This window comes from Schistocerca piceifrons, chromosome 3 (assembly GCF_021461385.2).
Source record: "Schistocerca piceifrons isolate TAMUIC-IGC-003096 chromosome 3, iqSchPice1.1, whole genome shotgun sequence".
Classification (NCBI taxonomy): Eukaryota; Metazoa; Arthropoda; class Insecta; order Orthoptera; family Acrididae; genus Schistocerca; species Schistocerca piceifrons.
The window spans coordinates 887,571,782-887,596,575 of record NC_060140.1 but is presented as its reverse complement, the minus strand read 5'-3'; the positions used below and the strand labels follow the sequence as shown (position 1 = coordinate 887,596,575).

The 24,794-nt window shown below is 44.1% G+C and overlaps 1 pseudogene; it reads right to left on the bottom strand.

Annotated features, from left to right (window-relative positions):
* Positions 1-3,801: 3,801 nt before the first annotated feature.
* LOC124791042 lies at positions 3,802-3,919 on the bottom strand (annotated as a pseudogene).
* Between the last annotated feature and the right edge of the window lie 20,875 nt (positions 3,920-24,794).

Below are 24,794 nucleotides of genomic sequence, written 5' to 3'. Positions count from 1 at the left end.
ACTGTAACATACACTAAGCTCCAGGCCAGGTAACTGGGGCGTTAGCGGCCACTAGGCAGGAAAAATATCACTGGTTGAACTTCACAACACTGAATGCAACAAATTTAAAATAAGAAGTGGAGGAAGGTTAATTAGGTTCACCTTCCCACAATTGTGGAGGTTTCACTACTTGAATTTTCACTCAACTTAAACTTCCTTGGTCCAGTTGACAACGAGGTTGTAACCCTCGCGACTATAGCCCTTCCATCCGGCCATGTGTGCCGCCAGTGTTCCCAGCGTGTTCCCGCACTGCTCGGACCTAGCTGCTCGTCCGTCCCCCCAACCGAACTGCTCACTCACACGACACACGGAATCCACCACAACGTTCCCCCCCCCCCCCCCCCCCAAAGATAGTACTACCGTTGCTAGACATCTATAACCGCCGCTGCTGCCACTAGCGGACAGACAACGCTTGCAAATGTATTGGCTCCACTGAACACAAGAAGAAGACGAGAACCGTAACTATACCAACTAAATGATGCCAACCTAGCAATGGCACCAACACGAAGGGCAGCACAGCTCAACCATAGTGTTGAAAGAGTCAGGGACGTCGGCTGTTCAATATTTTATTACGAAGAATATTTATTCTCTGTTTATTTTCTCTCCACTATGATGTTTTTATTGCTTTTTGTCTATTTACTATCAATTTCGAAGCCTTAAAGCTTCACTTTAAGGCACTTTAGCCTCATAATCGATGTCGGGTACTATTGCATGTAGAAAATACACAAAAGCGATACACAACAGAATGAAAAAAATAGTAAGTACTCTTTATTCTCCACAACAAAAGAAAAGTAGGGGCTAATGTCCCGTCGATGAGTTTATTAGAGATGGTACGCAAGTGGGGAGAGAGAGAGAGAGAGAGAGAGAGAGAGAGAGAGAGAGAGAGAGGAGGAAAAGAGACGTGTCTTTTTCAAAAGAATCATCCCACCACTTGCTTTAAGAGCTTCAGTTAAAATCACGAAAATAGGTCGCCGTGTGGTGATCTGAACAGTCGTTTTACGGCAAGCTAATTCAATGTTCTGAACCCTGTGCCACTTCGCTCCATTTGCAAATGGCGTCTACGTGAAACTGCCGATTCCCCTCCCCCCTCTCCCCTTCCCCCTCTGTATAACTGGACGGTATATCACCTCCGATAGGGCAATGACTAGTATACAGAATGTTTCGAAAATGGAAGACGTAATCTCAGGTGTGTATTCCCCATACGTAAAGAATAAAAAAGTTCAGTGCAACATCTGTTGGGAAATGTTTGGTTTCCGAGTTATGGCGTTCAAAACAGTGACGTCCACTACAACGTTTTTCTTCCAGCTGGTAGCTACCATTACAGAAGATATCCAAAATGTCAGTCTCCTGCTTGAATATAGGCCTCAAATCGATGACTCATAGTCCTGCGAACACGATCCCAAATTCCAGCTGTTTTGCTTATATCTTCGCGACCTGCCACATTCTACTTCAAGTCAGGTTGAGGAACATTCAGTTGCAACGCTAACCTCCGTGTGCCGACAAAAGGGAATCGTGTGCACAGAATTCAGAATCTCCTCCTCTATATATGGAGTGGTAGATCTTGGTAGTCCCCTCACCAAACCACGATATGTAAACTTCCTACGAGCGCACAAATGGATATCGAGACGTTCAGTAGTCTAGCGCTTTCGACATCTTCGATGTGGATTCTTCTTCTGGTACCAACGACGAGTCAGAACAGCATTGCCGCCTGCCTTACCGTATACCAAGTGCACAACCGTCAGCACCTCGTTTGATTACATGGCGAACGCCAAACACAACTCACAGTGTACCATTTCCTTCAGGATTCACTTTCCTATTAATATTTCCGGCACGGCGACTAGCTGCAGGAAGAAAAATTTTACGACGAGTATTAGTGCCTGAAATTATGCCCTCTTTGAAACGCCCCGTAATACTGCGGTACTCAAACCTTCAGGTTGAGGATACACTAAAGTAAAAAAAAAATCGCAGCACCAAGAAGAAGGCGTGCGACATAAACGAACGTTGGTAGGCGTGTTTCAACATCTGAAATATGATATCTGTTCAAATTTCGCGCCTTGCCACGGTTCGCGCGGCTCCCACCCGTCGGAGGTTCGAGTCCTCCCTTGGGCATGGGTGTGTGTCTTGTCCTTAGCGTACGTCAGTTTAAGTTAGATTAAGTAGTGTGTAAGCCTAGGGACCGATGATCTCAGCAGTTTGGTCCCACAGAACTTACCACAAATTTCCAAATTTTCCAAATTTCAAATTTCGCGCCAGTCGCATAAGAGTGGCGCTACTAGCGAGTCTATGAGGTTACAAAATAGGTTTGCTTTAAATATATGCTGCAGAGAGAATTTCGTCGTGGTTGCAATAAAGATGGTTTTATTAGTTCTTCATTCGCGACGAGTTTCGCCTGTATTTAATGGCATCTTCAGAGAATCTAGGAAAATTGCAAAACCCAGTACACACACGAAACTGTAAAACAACAAACCACGTAAAAATTGTTTATCTCTACAACATCAAAGTTATGCGTCCTAAATTGCGTTTAGGGGAGGGGGTGGGAGTGGGATTGTAACTTTCTATATTTCACATACTATGAAATACAAAAATTTAACACTTACCTAACTATGGGTAAAGCCAGGCTTCAGACGGCCAAGTGGCGCTAGCAAGAGGGAAGACCATCGTGTTCGGCTTACGGCTCTGGCGCATCCTCCTGCATCTGCAGGAGCAATTTGCGTAGCAGTTGGCACCCCACTGACACAACGAACTGTTTACCATTTGGTTACTTCAAGTATAGCTCCGAGCCAGAGGCCCTGTAGCGTGCATTCCACTGACCCCAAACCACCGCCATCTGCGACTTTTTCACTGGCGTCAGGCGAGAGTTCATTGTATGGCAAAGTGTTTTCTGATGAAAGTTTTTTCTGTCTCGATGCCAGTGATGTCGGTGCGCTTGTTAGAAGAGTGGCAGTTCAGGGCCTGCAATCAACCCGTCTGCTTGCTAGGCACACTGGACCTACACCTAGAGTCATGGTTTGTGGTGCCATTTCGTATTGCAGGAGAAGCACTCTAGTGGTTATCCACGCACCCTGACTGCAAATTTCTGCGTCAGTCTGGTGATTTGGTCTGTTGTGCTATCATTCACCAACAGCATTCCACATGGAATAACTCTCGCCCACATCCCACTGCTGTAACGCAACATCCTCTACACAGTGTCCACTGTTCCCTTGGTCTGATCGATCACCAGACCTGTCTCCAGTCGAGCACACATGGAACATCATCGGACAACTCCAGGGTCACTCACAAACAGCATTAGTCGTCCCTTCATTGACCGGCCAAGTGCAAAAGCCGTGGATCTCCATCCTACAAACTGACATCCAGCACCTATACAACACAATGCATGCACGTTTGTATGCTTGCATTCAACGTTCTCGCAGCAACACCAGCCATTAATGTACCAGTATTTCTCTTTTGGAGTGCCTTATCTCGCGCTTACATTAATCTGTGGTCTTGCAGTGTTAATCGCTTACAAATGTTACCTAGACAAACGTATTCCTGAAAGTTTATTAAACTAAACCAAACTCCTTCCGAACAGGCCATGAAGGCCCAACGGGACCGACCGGCCGCCGTGTCATCCTCAGCCCATAGGCGTCACTGGACGCGGATATGGAGGGGCATGTGGTCAGCACACCGCTCTCCCAGACGTATGTCAGTTTCCGAGACCGGAACCGCTACTTCTCAATTAAGTAGCTCCTCAGCTTGCCTCACAAGGGCTGAGCGCATCCCGCTTGCCAACAGCGCTCGGCAGACCGGATGGTCACCCATCCAAGTGCTGGTCCAGCCCGTCAGCGCTTAACGTCGGTGATCTGACGGGAACCGGTGTTACCACTGCGGCAAGGCCGTCGGCGAAAGTTTCTTACTCTACATCAATTATTTTTTGGTGTTGCGATTTTTTAGCGTCAGTGTACAAACCACATAACTGTGAACAGTAGCTACTTGTAAGATAAGGTGATTCTGTTTATAAGAAGCAGCGCTGTCCTTATTTTCCTCTAGAGCGTCGCCGGGTAAGTAAAAAGCATGAATTGCTCATTTATGTCAATTGTGTGTAATGTGTATGCTAAAGACGTCTTTTTCTTTTTTCTCAGTTAATCTCGAACGAGCAAGTTTCTGGCACCGTAACCCAGTGGTGCTCTGCCGGCGTAGTGATCGGCAGTGCGGGTCACTGTACAAGGGGCGCCGAAGGCTCGCGACGGAGAGAACGGCTGAAGTTCATTGTCAAGAACTACTGCACTATGTATTATTACCAAAATGTTCAAGAAAGATTATGAATTACGTGTCAGTCCCGTATCATCTTTGAAGAAGACTTTCATACTTAACTATCGATGTAACAGTTGTCGACATGTGGTTAACAAACGTGTATACTCGTTAATTTGTGTCCAGGACATTTTTGAGTACCTTTACAATGGCAAGAAAAGATTTTTTTTTTTTCAACTTAATGGAAGCTGATTTATATGGCACAAGTCTGTTATATGACCGAGTCTGAAAGGAATTTCTTTGTTTAGGAACTTATTGCCAGCGGGCAATCAACATTCAAAGGCCATTAGTGAGAAAATATTAGTTTGCAAACTATTATCAACTCCAAATAATACTATTGAGTGTACTGGTGTTTGGAAAGTGATTCATAACATATTACATTGAAAGAAGTGCTTTAGTCGCATTAGTGACATTTTAAACAGTGACAACTAATTTCTTAAAAAATAGTTGCCAGGGGTTAAGTCCGTAAAACAATTCAGTTAATGATTCAAATTAGAATTTGAAACTAGTTGTGCACAAACCTGTTTGGTTACCCACACATCCAATGTTTCACTGTGCTTCAGACTGACGTTTACGCAGTGGGGTAGCTAGGTAGTCTGATACCCGATGCAGACTTTTAATTTGTTATCCCTCCCACCTCCCACCAAATTTCCAACCTCACAAAAGCGTAAAATACAACATTTGTGTGTAGGAGTTTTCTCATGCGTCTGATTGAGTAATAAAACCATAATATTAATTACTTCGCGAACAGTTTTTTTATGAATGAAAATGAATAAGTAAAATGCATTTAAAAACACCGCGCAGTTTAACTGATCTGTTCTGAAGCAGAACAAGTAGCCAGGGATCTCCTTAGTGACGGGTGACTAGCACGTAGCTTAGAATTTCTGCCTTCTTTTTCGCTGCAAATTTTGAAATTGCCACATCAATAACGATAGCTTTAGATAGCCTATTTTTTATTTACTAAATACTAAATTAGTCGTGCTTGACTCATAGTGAACCCAAGATAATTGTTAATTAATTTGACATTTGAAAAAAAGAATTCTCTTACATAGCGCAATCGAAACACACAAAGTCAAGAAAAATTTTAGCCCCAAAATAAAGTTGAGAACAATTTCGGAAAAAATTTTCTTAGTCGTGAAATTTGTGCAAGCATACCGCTTCAGGAGTCTCATGATAACTGTCAACTGATTTTTATATAGTCGTGGGAAGTTTCGCTTCTGAAGTTTTAATCAAATGACTAGGAACTGAAACAGCATCTGATATAAGTTCCATGGTTTTGCAACGTGTATCGATTTGTTGTAGAAAGCTATCGATGCACTCTTAAAGATTCACCTTCTCAGTTCACAGCTTTCTCTACAATATGTCTTGAGAAATGCGAGCTCGGAAACCCTTAGGTAGCGTCCCTCAGCTCTTCTACCTGCCTGGCAAGAGGACCGTGGACGCTTCCTCGACCCTTTCTGGGAGCAAATTTCACTGGGCGTAAGTTTCAGTACACCGCAGGCACAGCTAACCAGAACTGCTGTCAGCTTTCAAATTCACACTTGCTACTGTGAGTTTAGCCTAGCGGCAGGCGTTGGCACGATAACCTTCAAGTTACCTTCGTTGGTTCGCGTTTCCAGATAGAGGCTCCTCAAATCCTCCACAACCACTGGAAGTTTTTTTCAATGTAAATGATCTGATGGATAACTTATCCCAGTTTTCTTGGTGTCTGCTCTGCACTGAAAATATCTGCATAAGAGTGTAAACCTTGACAGTATGCATCGTGTGCATGTTAATCATTAATAAAAACCACCTCAGCCGTATTACACTACTGGCCATTAAAATTTCTACACCACGAAGATGACGTGCTACAGACGCAAAAATTAACCGACAGGAAGAAGATGCTGTGATATGCCGCTGTGGCCGAGCGGTTCTAGGCGCTTCAGTCTGGAACCGTGCGACCGCTACGGTCGCAGGTTCGAATCCTGCCTCCGGCATGAATGTGTGTGATGTCCTTAGGTTAGTTAGGTTTAAATAGTTCTAAGTTCTAGGGGACTCATGACCTCAGATGTTAAGTGCCATAGTGCTCAGAGCCATCTGAACCACTTTTTCAGAGCATTCACACAAGGTTGGCGCCGGTGGTGACACCTACAACGTGCTGACATGAGGAAAGTTTCCAAACGATTTCTCATACACAAACAGCAGTTGACCGGCGTTGCCTGGTGAAACATTGTTGTGATACCTCGTGTAAGGAGGACAAATGCGTGTCATCACGTTCCGACTTTCATAAAGGTCAGATTGTAGCCTATCGCGATTGCGGTTTATGGTATCGGGACACTGTTGCTCGCGTTGGTCGAGATCCAATGACTGTTAGCAGAATATGGAATCACTGGGTTCAGGAGGGTAATACGGAACGCCGTGCTGGATCGCAACGGCCTTGTATCACTGCTGGATCGCAACGGCCTTCTATCACTAGCAGTCGACATGACAGGCATCTTATCCGCATGGCTGTAATGGATCGTGCAGCCACGTCTCGATCCCTGAGTCAACAGATGGGGACGTTTGCAAGACAACAACCATATGCACGAACAGTTCGACGACGTTTGCAGCAGCATGGACTATCAGCTCGGAGACCATGGCTGCGGTTACCCTTGACGCTGCATCACAGACAGGAGCGCCTTCGATGGTGTACTCAACGACCAACCTGGGTGCACGAATGGCAAAACGTCATTTTTTTCGAATGAATCCAGGTTCTGTTTACAGCATCATAGTGGTCGCATCCGTGTTTGGCGACATCGTGGTGAAAGCGTGTGTTCGTCATCGCCATACTGACGTATCACCCGGCGTGATGGTATGGGGTGCCATTGATTACACGTCTCGGTCACCTCTTGTTCGCATTGACGGCACTTTGAACAGTGGACGTTACATTTCAGATGTGTGACGACCAGTGGTTCTATCCTTCATTCGATCCCTGTGAAACCCTACATTTCAGCAGGATAATGCACGACCGCATGTTGCAGGTCCTGTACGGGCCTTTCTGGAAACAGAAAATGTTCGACTGCTGCCCTGGCCAGCACATTCTTCAGATCTCTCACCAACTGAAAACGTCTGATCAGTGGTGGCAGAGCAACTGGCTCGTCACAATACACCAGAACTGTGGTATCGTGTTGAAGCTGCATGGGCAACTGTACCTGTACACGCCATCCAAGGTCTGTTAGACCCATTGCCCAGGCGCATCAAGGCCGTTATTACGGCCAGGGGTGGTTGTTCTGGGTACTGATTTCTCAGGATCTATGCACCCAGGCTAATGTGATCACATGTCAGTTCTAGTATAATATATTTGTCCAATAAATACCCGTTTATCATCTGCATTTCTTTTTGGTGTAGCAATTTTAATGGCCAGTAGTGTATTATACATTTATTGCGTTAAGACCGGTTCCGATCGTTAAACATTTCCGGGTTGCCGAGTTGTGGTAAAGCCGTGACACAAATAGGTTGACTGGCATTCGTAATGTTAAGGACCAAATCCAAAAACACTGCTCACAAACATTCTGTCGACCGCCTGGCAGCAGTATGGCGGGCAGACACGGCGTGTTACGTACAGTTTACTGTACAGAGGTGACCCCGCGCCCCTGGCAGAACTCCCAAAGCTGCGCTTTTCCACCTCCACTCAGTCCTGTAAAAATAACATTCTACATTTTTCCTTAGCAACTTTTGTGAGTAGGTTTAATGAAGTTAGCGAGAAAGTGTTCTGGTTATGGGCTTCCTCGTATTGTAAAAAAACTGTTATTGATGAAATCAGTGGCCCACAATTTGGTTTGATCAGTAATAGTTTTTTTTACAGTATGATGCAGTACCATATGCAAGAAACTCTTATGTCAACTCTGGCTGCGAAAGCCTACGCAAGTATCTTCAATAAGAATTAAGCATTATTGAAAATATAACTTAAATGAAGTACATATAAATAAGAATGCTTGTTTTGTTTGTTATTCATATATATATATATATATATATATATACTTCAAAATTCTTGGTCGTTTTGCCGAAAATTTCTACATTCATATGAAACAACGAAGAAAATTAATGAAATGAAAAATTAAATACCTCACAAAAAAATATATCGTGGTAAACTGACTGTAATTCCTGTCTCGAGAATAGATTACAGCGGCGGTACCCGTCTTGCAGTTAATATCATCAGACGTTTCTAGTTTGCCTGACGAGCCAAAACTGGAGAATTTGACAGAAACATTATTGAAAACTCTTATTTATTAATTAGTTGCCGTTGTTACATATGACATATACTCTAGACGATATTTTAACCCGTGTTTCACAATTGTTTTTGTTATTAAAATCCGCAGTGTCACACAAGCGCTAAGGCAGGTCGTGCATCTACGTAAGTCACTAGACCGCGGGCTGATCAAGAGCTCGAAAAGAACCCGACATCTGCTGAACAATGACGTAAACTGTTCGAACAGTTCGACCCGGGCGCAGACATAGCCCTACCCGAAACAGTGAAATATGAGCTGAAAAAAATAGAAGACGAACTCTCCGAAAACACAATGAGATACTTATCGAAAAATGTAACAAGTGATGACGCAACTCGTAATCTTTTCAAATAGGGGAAGTTCATTCGTCGCATTCCGTTGACACCTGGTGATTCAGATATGTCCTTGGATTTAAAGTGGTTGCGGTTTTCCTTGCGAATTGCATTCGCTACGAGTATCAACAAGGCGCAGGTCCAACCACTTCGTGTGGCAGACATTAAACATCCCGGCAACACGGGGTACCCGTTCATATAACAATTGGTTTTAGAATAATTTAGAATAAGGAACACATTTTATGTGCTCCTCACAAAATATTAATAGTCCTCAGTCGGCAGAATTTGAATCTTCGCCAAAATAGTATATTGTACTTGTTTCAACAACCGATAACCGACGTTTGAGATCCTACAACATCGTAGCGAAACAGCAGCAAGAGCTGCATTGTTGAACATCACTGAGCTGTGTGGCCGCATCTGTATGAACTAAGCGCAGTGTTTCCCCATAAACTATGTTAATGACAGACATATGTTCGGTACTGAAACCAAGTGCACTGTTTCCTCATTAACCATGTTAATGACAAACATCTGTTCTAGGTGCTTCAGTCCGGAACCGCGCTGCTGCTGCGGTCGCAGGTTCGAATCCTGCCTCGAGCATGGATGTGTGTGTGATGTCCTTAGGTTAGTTAGGTTTAAGCAGTTCTAAGTCTAGGGGACTGATGACCTCAGATGTTAGGTCCCATAGTGCTGAGAGTCATTTGAACCATTTGTTGAACAAACATATGTTCGGTACTAATAGCTTCCTTACGACGACTCTTGGTATAAAATGAAAACGACACTGTGACAGGATGCGCATACATATAAGGAAGGAAGGAAGATTTGGCTTAATGGCTCTGAGCACTATGGGACTTAACTTCTAAGGTCATCAGTCCCCTAGAACTTAGAACTACTTAAACCTAACTAACCTAAGGACATCACACACATCCATGCCCGAGGCAGGATTCGAACCTGCGACCGTAGCAGTCGCGCAGTTCCGGACTGAAGCGCCTAGAACCGCTTGACCACCGCGGCCGGCGGAAGATTTGGGTTTAAGGTCTCGCCTACAACGAGGTCATTAGAGACCGGATTGTGTTTGAGCATGGGGAAGGAAATAGGCTGTGCCTTTTCACGGGAACCATCCTGGCATTCGCCTGGAGCGATTCAGCGAAATCACGGAAAATCTAAATCTGGCTAGTCGGACGCCAATCTGAAACATCGTCCTCCTGAATGCAAGGGTGCGTTTACAGTGGCAGACCGGAGGAAAGACTCCTTCTCTTAAGCAGAAATGCGGTGGGTTGGATCTCACGCACCTGCTCCGACTTATCCTTAAATCGTCTTCCTTTTTTTCGGCTATGTTTAGCGTCCCCTCTGTACCTACGACCTTGGCGGAACCTGTTCACCACGTCCTCGGTACGGTGCGAGTGGAGTCAACACACAGGAGTACCATTGCATCTCTTTCTGTTCTTTAATGATTCAACATTAGAATAACACAAGGCTCGTGAGACACCCGTAAGAGCGCAAGTGCATGGCTGATGTACAGGGTGTCCAGAAAAGGGCTCCCTGATTCCAAAATTAAATATCTCGAAAACAAAGATCGATAGAGGAATGCAGTAAACGGTATGTTTATTGTGAAAGCTGTAAGAAGTTTATACAGCAGTTTGAAATAATAGTTACAAAAGCTGCTAACAGATGGCGCTGTACGCTGTACAGCTCATATCAGCATACATAAGTGAAATAATCGTATGAAAACAATCTTTGCAAACAATCATATCACAATGTTTTCAAAATGTTCACCATTGGCAGTACAAAGGTGGCGCAAACGAAGAATGAAATTCGTCATCACATTTCGTAGTGTCTCAACCGAAATCCGAAATGGATTCATATGCCACAGAGATCGGCGATTCAAGCTCGTCCAGCGTGGCGGTGTGCTTCGGGTAGACCATGTCTTTCACTGTGCCACACAAAAAAAAGTCACAGGGAGTCAAATCCGGCGAATATGGAGGCCAATCCATGCCTGCACCAGTAAATTTTGGATATTCCAAAGCAATGAGTCGATTCCCGAAGTATTCCTCAACAAAGCGAAACACTTGTTCGGTCCGATGTGGTCGGGCTCCATCTTGCATAAACCATTCAGTACCTGGTCGATCCTCTAACGCTTGCTGTGTGGCGACAAATTGTTCCAAAATTGCAACGTAACGTGCACCAGTGACCGTTTCTCGAATGAAAAAAGGGCCAATAATGCCTCTGCTACATACTGCAGCCCATACAGTAACTTTAGGAGAACACAGGGGTTTCGCTTCACACCAATATGGCTTTTCGGGACCCCAAAATCGCCAGTTCTGCTTATTCACGTATCCATTCAGGTGGAAGTGTGCCTCATCTGTAAACCAGATGCAGCCAACATCAAATCCTTCACTATCAATCTGATTAGCAAAGGTAACCCTTTGTTGCACAGCTCGTACGGGTATGGCCTGGTGCGTTTGAATTTTGAATGGAAACATGTGTAGGCTCTTTCTCAGTATTTTCTGCTTGCTGGAACGCTTCAAACCAGTTTCAGATGCAATTCTACGAACGGATGACATTGGATTTCGCTGAATAATTCCAGAAACTGTGGCGATATTTTCAGGCGTAACTGCGGTTTGCTTGCGGCCAACATGCCCCACTAGATCATCAGTTACGCTGCCTGTTCGTTGAAATTTTGCGGAGAGCGTACGAATGGTTTTCGCATCGGGTCCTTTTGGAACATTAAATCGTGCTTGAAAACTTCGTCTTGTTGCCGTAGGACTCTCTTCTAACCTGTGGTACTCTAGCACCAGAAAAATGCGTTGTTCAATGGAGTACATGCTTTTAATCTCTTCCTTCGGTACGCTAACCTCCTTTCACGTTTCAATAGTGGAACTGATCGCTCTGGGCTTCGGATCACTATTTATACTAGGCATTACGTATGGCGATTACAGCGCCATCTGTTAGCAGCTTTTGTAACTATTATTTCAAACTGCTGTATAAACTTCTTGCTGCTTTCACAATAAACATACCGTTTACTGCATTCCTCTATCGATCTCTGTTTTCGAGATATTTAATTTTTAAATCAGGGAGTGCTTTTCTGGACACCCAGTACATCGAGTATTTCGCGACTCCAGGAAAACTACGTAATGGGTGAGTTTAGAAAACTGATAAGTGCAATTCGTTATGTTCCGGAACGACATTCAAATGAGGCTGCGATAGGCTATCAGAAACCCCTCTGGCTCTCGAACAGCTGAGCGCACATGTTTGCATCGCGACTCAGCAGTCCAATACAAAGAGGTTGCGAAGCAAGATAGCCGAGCGGCAACGGCCCTGGGCGCACCGCGTACGAAAGCCAGCATGCGGGTAGCGCCACGTCAGTTGGTGGGGGGCTGCTGAAGTGGAAGGCGACTGGCATTTTTTGGCACAAGGCCGCCACTGGCGTGGCGCAGTGCTGCCAACATCCAGCAGCTCGTCGCTACGGCTTTGCTGCCTCCGTACATTACTGTACATCGCCTTAGAGTAGACGAAAGTCCCCCTGGCAGATGAAACATATCCGTCAACGATTCAGTGTGGCGGGAACTCTTTTCTTTGAATTTACTGTTGAGATAAGTGCTACGTTGTTCGAAGCCAAGTCGAGGTAATTAAAATGGAGCATTAGTTGGAGGGGAATGCAAAAAGGAAGAGTTTTGCGTCTGTATCTACATCTATACTCCGCCATTCACTCTGAAATGCATGGCAGAGGGTGCTTCGTTATTAAACCATATCTTACTGTTTCTTCACGTCCCATTCATGAAAGGAGAATGGGGAGAGTGTCCACTCGAGCTGTTTTTTGCCTGACTTTTTCCTGCATGAGAGATATCTAGGGAGCCGAGGAATATTAGGCATTCCTGCACCGAGATACGGTTCGTGGAGTTTTTGTTGAAGTTATCGCTGGATGTAGGGCGTCTTTTTCATCTGCTAACTACGGTTTGTCAATTCTGTTTCACTGTCTCACCACTCAAAACAAGGTGTACTTCTTTGTATGCGTTTGATAGCCCCAGAGCCCCACGTTAGTCCGCCTGCTACGGGTACCACACGTTCGAGCAGCGTTGAGGTACGGGTCAGCTATAAAAGAATAATGTTATATCGATTTTGTCAGAAATTCTGTAACAATGATTTTCCGGACATACATACCTTGGAGAGATACTTTATCACGTCAAAATAAAACCAGTGCTGGAGAAGAATAATATTTTATGTCAGAAATACGCAGACCGTCACATGTTATTCCCAAAGAAATCAAGTTCGCCGATATCTTTTGTAAATCTTTTTGCTGATAGAGAAAGTTACAAGCAACCCTGGCGAACCCTGGTTTTTTAGGAATACTATAACAATTGAGATCGCCTCCAACAGTTGACACCATGTCAAACATATACGGGGTGTTTATAAATGAATATCGGGATTTTAACGCTTTATAATATTTATTATATTAAACATACAGCTATAAATTATATGTCTAATGAAAGAGCAACTCAAACGGTTTTACTAAGAACCTTATAAATGTTCAATGTGAGCACCATTTGAACACAGGGCACACATCAAGTTTATAGCCGAGTTCTTCCCAAACGTTGATAAGTGTGTCTTCAGTGATTGTAGCAACAGCTGCTTCAATGCGGTTTCTTAATTCAGGGAGGTCTGCTGGTAGCGGAGGCACGTACACACTATCCTTGATGAAGCCCCGAAGGAAAACCTCGCATGGCGTTAGGTCGGGTGAACGTGGAGGCCATGCAAAGCAATCCCTGTCATTGGACCCCTTGCGGCCTATCCAGCGCTTGGGTACAGTGAAGTTCAACCAATCTAGCGGATTGCGGCGGAAATATTGCGCGCTGCGCAAGCGCACTGGTGCCTAACACAACAGTTTGAGTTCCTCTTTCATTTGACATATTATTTATAACTGTAAGTTTAATGTAATAAATATTATAAAGCGTTAAAACCCCGATATTCATTTATAAACACCGTGTAGTAAGCAACGGAAGCAACTTAATCTGTGTGTTAAAATAAATAAATGGAGTGAAGCTACAGTTTCGTGTAGCTCCTTGTATTTGACGGCTCTTCAACGGCTTGCTGGTCATGTTGTTAGTTGAAATTTGTTGGAAAATTGAAACTATGTGCCGGAAGTGGACTAGAACTCAGAGCTTTGCCTCGCAGCATTCTTATTTGTTTTTATATTACCGTTCTCTGCCGGTTTGAGTGGCCGAGCGGTTCTAGGCGCTACAGTCTGGAACCGCGCGACCGCTACAGTCGCAGGTTCGAATCCTGCCTCGGGCGCGAATTTGTGCGATGTCCTTAGGTTAGTTAGGTTTAAGTAGTTCTATGTTCTAGGGGACTGATGTCCTCAGAAGTTAAGTCCCATAGTGCTCAGATCCATTTGAACCATTTTTGAACCGTTCTCTTTATTTTTGAGCGAGTCATAAAGAAACAGTAAACATCAACAAATTTTTAACAGAATTATGTGTAAGGTTCATTTCCTACCTGACTGAGCTCACTGTACCGATATGAACAGGCGTAGATGGCTCTCTCCAACTGTCACTATACACTGCCATTACTTCACTGCAGTCCACGTACCGGCAGCCTCGCTCGAGATTCTTCACACTCTTCTTTCCACGTGTTAAATGCACTGGTTTAAGATCAGGACGAGGCCGAGAGGAGGGGGAAAGGGCAGATATCTGATGCACTGAGATCGGGCATAAATAAAAGTTCATCGTGAACTTTGCGAGGAGGTTCACGTATTCATTTTGGTAAAGCCCTCGGTACAATGGAATCCAGGGAATACATGATATCTCTTTTGTAATATAGGTTAATACCTTCTGTTTCGACTGTAATGAAAGTCTCAGTAAGACCAAATGGGCTTCGCTTTATTTTAAAGCAGCTTCCGTTCCTGGGCCCTTTTCTTTCTTAGTCATTCTTCACGGTTTCAACAGATATTTAGTAGATTTCAGCACACAGCACGCTCACTAACACTAAATATATGTATATTCATGTTTGTATGCTGTGATGATTCTCTACCATCTCACCATTTCGTGAAAGTGCTGTGTGCTAAAATCTACCAGACATGTGTATAAAAACGAGAAGAATGACGTAAGAAACAAAAAGCACGATGACAAAGATGCTTTAAAATAAAGCGTAACGCTCGTGGTCTTAATAAGGCCTCTATTACATTCGCAAAAGATGTTATTAACCTATACTACTTGAATCCATGGAATGTTCACCGTAGTTCTACATGGCTGCAACGGATCTTTTGCATTACGTTCTTTTGATGAAAGTTGTCATCCTTTGTCATTACTGAGCTCTAGAGACCTAATTGTACAATTAACCGGTCAGATTACGGCCCAGATCTTATTCAGTCCAAACAGCCTGATGAACTGTACAGTTCTGTGTGATGACCGTTGCCTCTGCAGTAAACACCAGCGTGTGTTGAGGAAGGCAGTATGACCGTACCAAATGGTTCAAATGGCTCTGAGCACTATGGGACTTAACATCGATGGTCATCAGTCCCCTAGAACTTAGAACTACTTAAACCTAACTAACCTAAGGACATCACACAACACCCAGTCATCACGAGGCAGAGAAAATCCCTGACCCCGCATGACCGTACCGCTTGGAGATCAGGAGGCCTAAGGAAGCAGTTGCTTTCCACATATGGCTGATCGACTATTTTCGATCCTTCAGTGAATGTTTTAATCTCGTCTGGCCACTGCTTAGGTCTTTTGAAAACGTTGCGTTTTGACCTCCCTTTTGGAGAGCTGATGGAACTGACTATCTGAGAACAGGCACGCATAATAACGATAGCGTATTTGGCTGTATTCTGCAGAGTGTCGTAAATGCCACATTATGTCATCTTATTCTCATTCACACTGACATCGTGTTTTGGATTTTACGTTTCGGAAAATGAGCTAGGAATAGTGTGTAGTACCACATTGTACTAATACATCTATAAAAACACCCGAAAAATTGATTCTGAGAGTTTCAAAGAATAAGAAGATAAACAGAATGTGACTATAACACGCTCCTGGAGATCCAAATGATTAAGTAGCCCACTTCCCTACATGATGCGTCAACGATTTGGGTCTTAAAAACAAAATTGAAAAAACGCATTTTCGAGAGCTCCTGCAATTCGTCGAAGTTTATAACGTGCATCTCGTGAATGAAAATGTTTCGTATATGGTGCTACAGTCTAAAAATATTACGGCAGAGATCTTTCATCTCTGTCTACTGTGGTTGAGGATTCGATCGCACATAAATACTTGTGACAAGCAAGATTATAAAGACGACTGCTGCTAGTTACATTCCCAGTAATTTAAGTTGTGCTCTTAGATTCCTGTCCAAGCGCATACTCGGAAATCGCTACATATTTAGAAAAAATGGTGAATTATTTCTGACAAGAAAAAATATAAAGGTCACTGTCGGTTGTTTCACTCACAGCAATTTCATATTTCGTATTTTAAACACACAGAAATCATGAATTCATTACTGAGGAAGTGAGCTCTTACATGTAAGTAATAACGAATATTGCAGAGAAATCTTAACTTACACGAATAACAATGTCTCAGAACGTGTTGCATATATGAAGAGGAAAAAAAAAAAATTTCGCATGCACCTCTGCGCGAACCCCGGACCTTTCCTATCGCATTCCCGCGCACTAACCACTTTTTTTTTTTTAATCTCATTTTGTTCGTTTTCGTTCGTTGTATCTGCTCTGGGCGGACGTCGAAAGAGACTCGCTTCAGTTCGTTGTTGATCCATTAACTCAGTTTTTTTTTTTTTTTTTTTTTTTTTTTTTGCCCTCTGACCGAACACACTCAGCTACCGTGCCGGCGGCCACGCCACACAACAGACAATCTGTGTTCAATTCTTGTAGTATTGTGTAGAGGAACGTAGTCTGACTTCGTTGCCAAACGTGCTGCGTAAGTCATAAATGCGTGACAGTTTCGAAAGTTTCCAATATCAGGCTTCACATAATTTCTTTCCACTGTTACTTGAAAGTTGTAAACACGTTTCGATAATTACTAACTAACCCATTTGTGGGAAAAAGTACACAAAGGCACTAGTAACGTCAGATCACACTCATGTAATATACGTAAGCAGAGCCGATGTCTTGATATTTAATGATGTTTGAACTCTTATTTGCATAAAAATAACACATATTTTGAGGGAATATTGACCGAAAACGTTTTTTTGGATGTAATCATTCACAGTAACAACCTAACTTAACCATATTTCTAACAAAGGAAAATAGTCTATTACGACCTCACTTTCCAACCAGATACGTCCTCTGGTGATTCTTTAGTAACACAATCACTCATTCCAAAGCTAAAACCGCTAAATATGTTTAAAATAACAAATTATAGGTGTACATAAACCACAGCTCACCGATCGAAAGGGCTAGACCGAAATCCAAAATCTCTCGGTACAATTGTCGTAAAATCGGTGGGAGGACCGTTCGGTAACAAGTCTCAGAAGCTTACTGATAAAAAACCGAAAATGACGTCACTAACGAGACTAACCTACTACACCGATCGGTATGGGCGATACAGAGTAGGGCCCCAGGTGTGCGTGATGAGTCGACTCGTGGCTAGTGGCGGGTTTCCGTGGAAACGGCCGGCAGGTCCTTTCTTTCTGCGCAGCAGAGTTTGGTTTCGGGGCCGGAAGTGCGTGGACCGCACCTGCCGCAGGTGGGCCGCTGCCTGTAGATGCCGCCGCGGAGCATCTGCCGTTCAGGGCCGACGCGTGCCACACTCCAACACCTGTCGACTGGAGACCGTGCGTCGAGGCCCAAAATTCCGTTAGCGCTGAGTTTCTACAGCAAGTCCTTTCACGTCTTATCACGTCCACTGATCAAAAAATTAGTCGTCCCCAAGAGACATTACGATAGTACCAAAGAGATGGTACGGCCCAACTTTCAGGAAACATTCCTCACACACAAAGAAAGAAAATATGTTATGTGGACATGTGCCCGGAAACGCCTACTTTTCACGTTAGAGCTCATTTTATTACTTCTCTTCAAATGACATTCATCATGGAATGGAAACGCACAGCAACAGAACGTACCGGCGTGACTTCAAACACTTTGTTACAGCAAATGTTCAAAATGTCCTCCGTTAGCGAGGATACATGCATCCACCCTCCGTCGCATGGAATCCCTGATGCGCTGATGCAGCCCTGGAGAATGGCGTATTGTATCACAGCCGTCCACAATACGAGCACGAAGAGTCTCTACATTTGGTACCGGTGTTGCGTAGACAAGAGCTTTCAAATGCCCTCATAAATGAAAGTCAGGAGGGTTGAAGTCAGGAGAGCGTGGAGGCCATGGAATTGGTCCGCCTCTAACCAATCCATCGGTCACCGAATCTGTTGTTGAGAAGCGTACGAACACTTCGACTGAAATGTGCATGAGCTCCATCGTGCATGAACCACATGTTGTGTCGTACTTGTAAAGGCACATGTTCTAGCAACACAGGTAGAGTATCCCGTATGAAATCATGATAACGTGCTCCATTGAGCGTAGGTGGAAGAACGTGGGGCCCAATCAAGACCTCACCAACAATGCCTGCCCAAACGTTCACAGAAAATCTGTGTTGATGACGTGATTGCACAATTGCGTGCGGATTCTCGTCAGCCCACACATGTTGATTGTGAAAATTTACAATTTGATCGCGTTGGAAAGAAGCCTCATCCATAAGGAGAACATTTGCACTGAAATCCTCATTGTTGGATGGACCATTCGCAGAAGTGTACCCGTCGAGGCCAATCAGCTGCTGATAGTGCCTGCGCACGCTGTACATGGTACGGAAACAACTGGTTCTCCCGTAGCACCCTCCATACAGTGACGTGGTCAACGTTACCTTGTACAGCAGCAACTTCTCTGACGCTGACAGTAGGGTTATCGTCAACTGCACGAAGAATTGCCTCGTCTATTGCAGGTGTCCTCGCCGTTGTAGGTCTTCCCCAGTCGCGAGTCATAGGCTGGAATGTTCCGTGCTCCCTAAGACGTCGATCAATTGCTTCGAACGTCTTGCTGTCGTGACTCCTTCGTTCTGGAAATGTGTCTCGATTCAAACGTACCACGCCACGGCAATTGCCCCGTACTAATCCATACATAAAACGGGCATCTACCAACTCCGCATTTGTCAACAAAACCACGTTCGTGATGAACACTAACCTGTTGATGCTACGTACTGATGTCCTTGATGCTAGTACTGTAGAGCAATGAGTCGCATGTCAACACAAGCACCGAAGTCAACATTACCTTCCTTCAATTGGGCCAACTGGCGGTGAATCGAGGAAGTACAGTACATACTGACGAAACTAAAATGAGCTCGAACATGGAAATTAAGCGTTTCCGGACGCATGTCCACATAACATCTTTTCTTTGTTTGTGTGTGAGGAATGTTTCCTGAAAGTCTGGCCGTACCTTTTTGTAACACCCTGTATAGTCAACATCGAGAGCCAATCTGTGAGTTACTGCGCTCTGGGTGGCAGCAACAAGCAACACTGACCGCCTATTTTTTTTAACAACAAGCACACCGAACATTTCAGATTGACACACGCTACAGGTACTGGGAAGTCGTATGCTTTTGTTATGGAAATATAAAAAGTATTTTGCTGATCATAAAACATGCTCAGTGTTTGTGCAGTGTACGGCTGCATCAACCGTAGTAGTGATACAGCCGGAATATCGAAACTTTAGCCAGGTACCAGCTTGTCTTCGTTTGTAACAGTTCTGATATGTGACTGTTGCATTTGCCAAATGCCTACACTGTATTTTGTGCAGCTTCACGTTCATACGGATTGTCAGGCAGCAGATTTTATCAAAGTACTCTTCCCACCTGTGTGTCTCAGTGTGGTTTGCCCAGAATAAAATTACAGTAACTACAACAGGCATATGAGGTATGCAAGTACTGGGTGATCAAGAAGCCAGTATAAATTTGAAAACTTAATAAACCACGGAATAATGCAACAAAAGCAAAACGAGGATAATGGAATGTAGTCGAATTAAGTCGGGTGATGCTGAGGGAATTAGGTTAGGAAATGAGACACTTAAAGTAGTAAAGGAGTTTTGCTATTTGGGGAGGAAAATAACTGATGATGGTCGAAGTAGAGAAGATGTAAACTGTAGACTGGCAATGGGAAGGAAAGCGTTTCTGAAGAAGAGAAATTTGTTAACATCGAGTATAGATTTAAGTGTCAGGAAGTTGTTTCTGAAAGTATTTGTATAGAGTGTAGCCATGTATGGAAGTGAAACATGGACGATAAATAGTTTGGACAAGAAGAGAATAGAAGCTTTCGAAATGTGGTGCTACAGAAGAATGCTGAAGATTAGATGGGTAGATCACATAACTAATGAGGAGGTATTGAATAGAATTGGGGAGAAGAGGAGTTTGTGGCACAACTTGACAAAAGAAGGGACCGGTTAGTAGGACATGTTCTGAGGTATCAAGGGATCACAAATTTAGCATTGAAGGGCAACGTGGAGGGTAAAAATCGTAGAGGGAGACCAAGAGATGAATACACTAAGCAAATTCAGAAGGATGTAGGTTGCAGTAGGTACTGGGAGATGAAGAAGCTTGCACAGGACAGGGTAGCATGGAGAGCTGCATCAAACCAGTCTCAGGACTGAAGACCACAACAACAACAACAATGCAGATAGAGAGGTAAAAATTGACACACATGCTTGAAAGGACATGGTGTTTTATTAGAACAAAATAAAACCATACTGCTAGACGCGTGAAAGATCTCTTGCGCGCGTCGTTCAATGATGATCGTGTGCTCAGCTGCCACTTTCGTCATGCTTGGCCTCCCAGGTCCCCAGACCTCAGTCCGTGCGATTATTGGCTTTGGGGTTACCTGAAGTCGCAAGTGTATCGTCATCGGCCGACATCTCCAGGGATGCTGAAAGACAGCATCCGACGCCAGTGCCTCACCATAACTCCGGACATGCTTTACAGTGCTGTTCACAACATTATTCCTCGACTACAGCTATTGTTAAGGAATGATGGTGGACATATTGAGCATTCCCTGTAAAGAACATCATGTTTGCTTTGTCTTACTTTCTTATGCTAATTATTGCTATTCTGATCAGATGAAGGCCGGCCGGGATGGCCGAGCGGTTCTAGGCGCTACAGTCTGAAACCGCGCGACCGCTACGGCCGCAGGTTCGAATCCTGTCACGGGCATGGATGTGTGTGATGTCCTTAGGTTAGTTAGGTTTAATTAGTTCTAAGTTCTGGGGGACTGATGACCTCAGAAGTTAAGTCCCATAGTGCTCAGAGCCATTTGAACCATTGTTTTTGATCAGATGAAGCGCCATCTGTCGGACATTTTTTGAACTTTTGTATTTTTTTGGTTCTAATAAAACCCCATGTCATCCCAAGCATGTGTGTCAACTTATACCTCTCCATCTACATTATTCTATGATTTATTCAGTTTTCAAATTTATACTGACTTTTTGATCACCCGGTATATAAACTCTACAGAATTCCTTTGAAAAAGAACAAGCTAACAGAACAATGGGTTACCAACATATGGCGATAACAAATGGCGGCCTAGTTAGTTTAGTTATATGCGCTCTTCTCACCTTAGGGCTTCTGGTAAATGCTCTTTTCCGAGAAACAAAAATCCTAACGCAACATGAGATGAAACATTACAGTCCTGTCTTCCATTAGGACTGCTGAAAACCACACATAAACATGACGCTAGCCAAAAAATTATAACCCACATATCTGAAATTATCCTCAACAGCAATGATAACTAAGCTTTAGGATCGCACATTAAAATCCTTAAAGCGCTCATTAACGATTCTGTCAAGAGTTACTGTCAAGAGTTTAGGCGACTAGTTTCGGACCTTACAGATTCATTTTCAAACCTAGCCTACTGGGGCTGCACTGATCTAAATAATAAACATCATGTGGAACAAATGCTTTATAAATGTTTGCAGAGTGAATGCCACAATCCACACATGCCTCTTACCAAGTCAAAATCAAACTGCGACTATTGACAGAATTGTTAATAGACGCTTTAAGGAAATTAACAAAGTTGCTGGTTCTCTGTCAACAAAACGTTGAAACCGAAGAAGCACATTAAAATGTTTGTTTACGACTACGGTACTATCGTCTGCTTTCCCTATACATACCAGCGAGCGACACAAATATATTTCTTTGATACATACGTAAGACAGAACTTCCTTGCGCGAAACACGCTAAACCATATCCAGGTCAAAGGTGTAATAATTGTAAGTAAGAGTTACACAGAAATTCGCCAGTGTCTGTATGGTAACATAGATTGGTAATAAAAGAAAGGCGCGTATTTACATTAACGTCACCGGAATAACGCAACAGCTCGCACATCGCAAAATTACGCTTGAGCGCTACAGCACACGAAAAAAGCACTACTTACACTACTCGTCATTAAAATTGCTACACCACGAAGCTGACGGGCTACAGACGCGAAATTTAACCGACAGGAAGAAGATGCTGTGATATGCAAATGATTAGCTTTTTAGAGCATTCACACAAGTTCGCGCCGGTGGCGACACCTACAACGTGCTGACACGAGGAAAGTTTCCAACCGATTTCTCATACACAAACAGCAGTTGACGGACGTTGCCTGGTGAAACGTTGTTGTGATGCCTCGTGTAAGGACGAGAAATGCGTACCATCACGTTTGCGACTTTGATTAAGGTCGGATTGTAGCCTATCGCGATTGCGGTTTATCGTATCCCAACATTGCTGCTCGCGTTGGTCGAGATCCAATGACTGATAGCAGAATATGGAATCTGTGGGTTCAGGAGGGTAATACGGAACGCTGTGGTGTCACTAGCAGTCGAGATGACAGGCATCTTATCCACATGTCTGTAACGGATCGTGCAGCCACGTCTCGATCCCTGAGTCAACAGATGCGGACGTTTGCAAGACAACAACCATCTGCACGAACAGTTCGACGATGTTTGCAGCAGCATGGACTATCAGCTCGGAGACCACGGCTCCGGTTACCCTTGACGCTGCATCACAGACAGGAGCGCCGGCTATGGTGTACTCAACGACGCACCTGGGTGCACAAATGGCGAAACATCATTTTTTCGTATGAATCCAAGTTCTGTTTACAGCATCATAATGGTCGCATCCGTGTTGGCGACATCGCGGTGAACGCACATTGGAAGCGTGTATTCGTCATCGCCATACTGGCGTATCACCCGGCGTGATGGTATGGGGTGCCATTGGTTACACGTCTCGGTCACCTCTGGTTGGCACTGAAGGCACTTTCAACAGTGGACGTTACATATCAGATGTGGTACAACTCGTGGCTCTACCCTTCATTCGATCCCTGCGAAAACCTACATTTCAGCAGGATAATGCACGACCGCATGTTGTAGGTCCTGTACGGGCCTTTCTGGATACAGAAAATGTTCGACAGCTGCCCTGGCCAGCACATTCTCCAGATCTCTCACCAATTGAAAACGTCTGGTCAATGGTGACCGAGCAACTGGCTCGTCAGAATACGCCAGTAACTACTCTTGATGAACTGTGATATCGTGTTGAAGCTGCATGGGCAACTGTACCTGTACACGCCATCCAACCTCTGTTTGACTCAATGCCCAGGCGTATGAAGGCCGTTATTACGGCCAGAGGTGGTTGTTCTGGGTACTGATTTCTCAGGATCTATGCACCCAAATTGCGTGAAAATGTAATCACATGCCAGTTCCAGTATAATATATTTGTCCACTGAATACCCGCTTATCATCTGCATTTCTTCTTGGTGCAGTAATTTCAATGGCCAATAGTGTATTTGGGAATTATTTCCTGTGGCAGAGTGGCAGTAGCAAATGTTACAGCATGACAAACAAAAGGACGTAACTCCGTGCTAGCAGGCTACTATATCGCTTAACATGACGTTGTTAAATATGACAGCTAAGTTTTCTGTTCATGTTGTCAAATGAAACTCCTTTCAGCCGTGTGATTTCCGAAACGTTAATTTATTTGGCTACCAGTTTCGGCATTTCACTACGCTATCTTCAGGCCCCTGACCGTCGTGTAGGAAGATTCCAACCTCGTTTCAGGTCAAAATAGGGGAACAGTTAAATACTGTCGACTTCTGCTTGCTACAGCGATCTCTTCAACCATCACCTGCCGACTTCCATAACAGCTGAATCGATCCTTATAGCAAGCAGAAATCGACAGATACCATTATTTGAATGCTGGTTCTCGATTCCAGGCTGGGTCGGAGATTTTCTCCGCTCAGGAACTGGGTGTTGTGTTGTCCTAAACATCATCATTTCATCCCCAACGACACGAAGCCGCCGAAGTGGCGTCAAATCGAAAGACTTGCACCCGACGAACGGTCTACCCGACGGGAGGCCCTAGTCACACGACAAATGGTTCAAATGGCTCTGAGCACTATGGGACTTGACTTCTAAGGTCATCAGTCCCCCAGAACTTAGAACTACTTAAACCTAACTAACCTAAGGACATCACACACATCCATACCCGAGGCAGGATTCGAACCTGCGACCGTAGCGGTCGTGCGGTTCCAGACTGTAGAGCCTAGAACCGCTCGGCCACCCCGGCTGGCAGTCACACGACACACACTCTTGAAGATACCACTACTTCTATGTAAATGGATTTTGAGTTTCATTTGTATTTTGTTTTAATAAATTTGGATCTCAAAAAAAGGTTAATTTGTCCGGATTTAAGCGCTGCGTCCTTATTTCTGCGTGTGGGTATATGAAATCCAAGTTTTATCGAAGTACACAACAATATTATTGTCCTTAAGACGCAGGAAGTGCATTTTACACAAAACTTCGATCTAGCTGCTGGAATGTCTCTGCGTTCCATTGAATATTTTTGCCCATAGTTATATGTTGTAAATAAAAAGCTAA